The 5,654-nt window shown below is 44.3% G+C and overlaps 1 pseudogene; it reads right to left on the bottom strand.

The window, feature by feature from the left end:
• Positions 1 to 2,791: 2,791 nt before the first annotated feature.
• The window catches only part of LOC119309142, a 14,956-nt pseudogene continuing 12,093 nt past the window's right edge, over positions 2,792 to 5,654 (bottom strand).

Here is a 5,654-nt window from a genome sequence, read left to right as displayed (position 1 = left end):
TTGTATTAAGTGGAAACCGTAATACATGTGTGAATACATAGACCCCAACATGTCCCTAGTGATCCTCTAGTTGACTAGCTCGTTGATCAATAGATGGTTATGGTTTCCTGAACATGGACATTGGATGTCATTGATAACGGGATCACATCATTAGGAGAATGATGTGATGGACAAGACCCAATCCTAAGCATAGCACAAGATAGTGTAGTTCGTTTGCTAAGAGCTTTTCTAATGTCAAGTATCATTTCCTTAGACCATGAGATTGTGCAACTTCCGGATACAGTAGGAATGCTTTGGGTGTACCAAACGTCACAACGTAACTGGGTGGCTATAAAGGTGCACTACAGGTATCTCCGAAAGTGTTTGTTGGGTTGGCACGAATCGAGACTGGGATTTGTCACTCCGTATGACAGAGGGTATCTCTGGGCCCACTCGGTAATGCATCATCATAATGAGCTCAATGTGACTAAGGAGTTAGCCACGGTATCATGCGTTACGGAACGAGTAAAGAGTCTTGCCGGTAATGAGATTGAACGAGGTATTGGGATACCGACGATCGAATCTTGGGCAAGTAACATACCGGTGGACAAAGGGAATTGTATACGGGATTGATTGAATCCCCAACATCGTGGTTCATCCGATGAGATCATCGTGGAACATGTGGAAGCCAACATGGGTATCCGGATCCCGCTGTTGGTTATTGGCTGGAGAACATCTCGGTCATGTCTGCATGGTTCCCGAACCCGTAGGGTCTACACACTTAAGGCTCGGTGACGCTAGAGTTGTTATGGGAAATTGTATGTGGTTACCGAAGGTTGTTAGGAGTCCCGGATGATATCCTGGACGTCATGAGGAGTTCCGCAATGGTCCAGAGGTGAAGATTTATATATGGGAAGTCCAGTTTCAGTCGCCGGAATGGTTTCGGGGGTTATCGGTACTGTAGCGGGACCACCGAAAGGTGTCCGAAGGTCCACCGGGTGGGGCCACCTGCCCCGAGGACTTAATGGGCTGAATATGGGAGGGAACCAGCCCCCTAGTGGGCTGGTGTGCCTCCCAAGGGCCCAAGGCACCTAGGGTTTGGAAACCCTAGGGGAGGGGGGCGCCTTCACCTTGATTGGGGGGCAAGTCTCCCCCTCCCGGCCGCCGCCCCCCTCTAGATGGGATCTAGAGGGGCCGTCCCCCTCTCCCCTTCACCCTATAAATAGAGGGGGGGTGGGAGGGCTGCATCACCCCTTCCCTGGCGCAACCCCTCCCTTCCCAACACCTCCTCCTCCTCCTCCTCCGTAGAGCTTGGCGAAGCCCTGCAGAAATACCACAAGCTCCACCACCACGCCGTCGTGCTGCCGGAGATCTCCCTCAACTTCTCCTCTCTCCTTGCTGGATCAAGAAGGAGGAGACGTCCCCGAGTTGTACGTGTGTTGAACACGAAGGCGCCGTCCGTCCGGTGCTAGATTGGATCTTCCGCGATTTGAATCACCGCGAGTACGACTCCATCATCCGCGTTCTTGTAACGCTTCTGTTTCGTGATCTTCAAGAGGTATGAAGATGCACTCCCTCTCTTTTTCTCATTGCTAGCATCTCCTAGATTGATCTTGGTGACACGTAGGAAATTTTTGAATTATTGCTACGTTCCCCAACAGACACCACACATTGTTGTCGATCCAGATGGTATTGTCACTGTCATTGACTCCTCCATCCCTGGCCTCAAGCCTTCTACCATCCCACCTCGATCATCGATCATGCTAACTTCGCATGTTGCACCAACGATGGCTTCAATTCAGGCCGCTCTAGTGTCCATGTGAATCTTTATTTTTTGTGGGGGTGTCCATGAGAATATAGTCGGCACTCTCGTAGGAGTGGTGATTGTGGCTCTCACGGGCGTGAAGTGCAGGGTGCGGAGCAGCCAAGGTGCATCAGCGGCACAACGCAGCATGACGTCCATGGAGTCGTAGCAATGCACAATGCGAGAGAAGTGGTAGGCAGGTAGCGTCATCGGGGTGAGAGGGAGGAGCAGCCCAGCAGCGGTGGCATGGGCTGAGGGATGAAATGAGGCGGGATCAGTGTCAGCTTGACGCTAGAGTGGGATATTAGAAGTGGCACACAACATGGGAACATCAACAAAAATCAAGCATGTAGAGACGCCGATGGTAGGAGGGGCGTAGGAGGCTGAGGGGGGCACACAATATTGACATGGAGGTTGGTAGAGCACCAGTGTTGGGCAATAAGAAAAGGCACCAAAGGCGGGACAATGCGGGTGATTTGGAGCGGCGTGTGTGGGGGATAGAGGTGGGTCTAGCCCCGCCTGTCAATGGCGATCATGGAAGCGGCACCACTGCTTTTGATGGTGTTGTTTGTGACAGCCTGGGTGGATAGATTTTAAAGGCGCGTGTTAGTTACCCGCTGCGGCGAGTTGGGCAACCCTCGGATGACGTGGTAACTCAGTCAAAACCTCTAATATATGCGGAAAGCAGTTTCTACTAGGGCGAGGCGGGAATTAAACGTTTTTGAGATTTTTGAGGTTGTGTAGTAACTGGTTTTCTTGAGTGAATTGAAGAAAACCACCACATTGAAGCCTAGGTTTGCAGAAACACCAGTTTACAAATTTGGGACAAAAACCACTAATTTTCAATCTTTGAGGGGTGGAAATTGGATATCTCAAACATAGATAAACATATACACATGGTTAACTCGCGAGTCTTATTTCTGTTTTACGAAATGTATCCAGTGAAGTTTCAACTTTCAAGCAAATGCAGAAACCATGACACAACAATAGGTGAACAACAATGTCCATTCACTCCAGGACATGTGGCATACGGTAGAAATACGGAACACGACAAGGTTCCTCCTCCGCATTAAGGATTCCTGATTTCTCGTATGACTCGACGCTATCTGCGAGTGTCTCCTCCAACTTCCTCGGTTTCCATCCTAGATTCTTAAGTTTATCTGAATTCATCCCAAGCTTATAATCCACATCAACCAGTCTAAACAAAAAAAGTGGTGAAAATCTGGTGGAAATAATAACCACATAACCACAAACATGAAAGTATGTTGATATGACTTACTTGTCTGCATAGTTATAGCTGGGGTACATGCTCTTCATCAAATCCACCAAATATTTTATGTCAATTTGGTGCTCTGAACATATGTACCTCTGATATGGTCCTGCCTTGTTGTATAACAGCAGTAGTGCATCAGCAACATCACGGACGTCTACTATGGGCCAGAATTTGTTATTTATTGTGTCAGGACCTCCTGCAATTAATCCAACTAATGGAGATATAATAGGGTAAAGAAGAAGAAAATAATAATTTATCTCTTTCTTGAACTCCTTTGTTGAACTAATGTAGTACTAATGTAATCCTTGGGATAAATGAGAAGAGAAATGTTTAGAAAACATGATGAATAGATCACCACTAAACCTTTTATGATATAGCGGAGGTATTTGGTGGTAATATTGAGCACATCAGCCTGCAACAGTGGGCCAAAGACCGCACCGGAGCAAAATGTAATGACATGTAATCCATTTCTCTCTGCGTATTCCAGGGCCATCTCTTCAGCTTCCGTCTTGGCAAGGGCATACCAGATCTGCCAGAAGTAAGTTAGTCCGCCTGCCCTAGTACCTCTCAACGGCCCTCTCTAGGAATAAGTTACTAACCATTTGTAGATCTTGCACAATTTTAGGATTTATGAAATATAAAAATTATTGTATTTTCACATAAAGAAACTAATTAAGGTATACATCAGCATGTTTACATGTGTTCCGTGGTGAATATCAATCTCTCTGGAGACTTGGTGCATGAATATCTTAAATAATCATCGTTGCTGACCTCATTTTCCTTGCAGAACTCTTTGTCTGACCAGCAACTAATCTTTCAGTTTATCTAGAGGCCAATTTGGGTTCAAAGTAATAGCAGCGCCGGATGAAACCACAATAAGTTTTTGAACGCTCATAGCAGAGCAAGCCTTAACCACATTCATGGTGCCATTAACAGTAGGAGCCATCATCTCTTTCTGCACAATTCAAACTTAGGTCCTTATTAAGAATTACATGTGTACCTAAGAAAGAGTGAGCTTGTAATACTTACAATCTTACTTGACCTCATAAAAAACATATTTACATCCTAAGAAAATGTTGTTATGACCAGACCTAATGTTGTTGCAGGTATAGATTGAAAATGTTGAATACTACTTTTCACCCCTACCTGTGTAGTGCTGAAATATTTTTTTACCACCCTCCTTATTTTTACCCATAATTTGTGCATCGTTTTGTCGTTTACTTGACATAAGGAATATACACATTTTGACAGAGTGCCCCGTCTAACAAGACCATGCAGCTTCTAACGTGGCCATTTCAACATTTTATGAAACATAGTAACTAATTAGATTGAATAAAATTTATAACTTGCCCTCACTTACTTTAGAATGAATGTTTTTTATCCTAGAAATCATTACAATTATTCTCTATATTACATTTTTTCTTTATATTTCTCATTCCGATTTAGAATTGAAATGCAATCTACTAAGTCTTAATGAATTAAACTAATATCAAATTCAAACCATTTTTCTTTCTAGAATTCCTAATTTGTTGTACACAAATGATACATTTTTCTGAATTTTGATTTGTATCTTAAATTTAAATCTAATTTTTAGTTTAATTTGAAATGTGTTAATTTTACTATGTCAATTATATTTCATGTAAATGATTGCAACAACAAATTACTAGAATTGTAAGATTGAAAATCAGCCAACCAGCCTCAAGTGAATGTATTTCATTGCTTGCCTCTTTATCGACCATCTTGTCTATGGGCACTGGAGAGGCAAGATGGAAGACACCATCGCACCCGACAAACGCAGTTGCCACTGCGTCGTAGTCAAGCATGTCTGCCTTGAACAAACGGAGATTTTCCAGGGCCTTGTCTAGTTGTTTGAGACATGCATTCTTTGGATCACCTAAAATAGAAGTTAACAATTATTCACCTATATGAGGAGTGTGAGTACATGATAAGAACATCCGCGCCACAATTACACTCTTAGCCCATGCGGCCATATACTAGTTCAAATTCCAGGAAACACAAGGACCAATGGCTTAGCTTGCACATGCCAACTCAAGTATCATGTACTTTTGTTCTAGGAAGTCTTTCAAGTGCTTATGAGAATATAATTCTATCTAAGTCAGAATTTATATTACACAAGAATGAAACCTATCATGAACAAGAAGGATATGCACTAGAGTATAATTAAACATGGAGATGCTAACAAGCGTACAAGAAAAGAAGACGAAGCTTACAGCGAAGGCTCCAGGACTTCAAAACCACCATAATGACCGTGAGGACATGAATGAAATATACAATATGAAACTTTATAATTTCATCCATAGAGTGTTGTGCCCCCCCCCCACACACACACCACTAGTAGAAAAAGGGCCTATTGTCCCGGTTGGTGAGGGCCTTTAGTCCCGGTTCATGAACCGGGACTAAAGGGTCGGTACTAATGCCCTGACCCCTTTAGTCCCGGTTCAATCCAGAACCGGGACAGAAGGGCCTCCACGTGGCCTGTCCCCTGAGCCCAGGCAGGAGGGCCTTTGGTCCCGGTTGGTGGCACCAACCGGGACCAATAGGCATCCACGCGTCAGCGTTTATGTGGCTGTGGTTTTT

Source organism: Triticum dicoccoides, chromosome 5B, assembly GCF_002162155.2.
Source record: "Triticum dicoccoides isolate Atlit2015 ecotype Zavitan chromosome 5B, WEW_v2.0, whole genome shotgun sequence".
Classification (NCBI taxonomy): domain Eukaryota; kingdom Viridiplantae; phylum Streptophyta; class Magnoliopsida; order Poales; family Poaceae; genus Triticum; species Triticum dicoccoides.
Note: the sequence above shows the minus strand (reverse complement) of the source record. Positions and strands in the feature narration are given on the sequence as shown.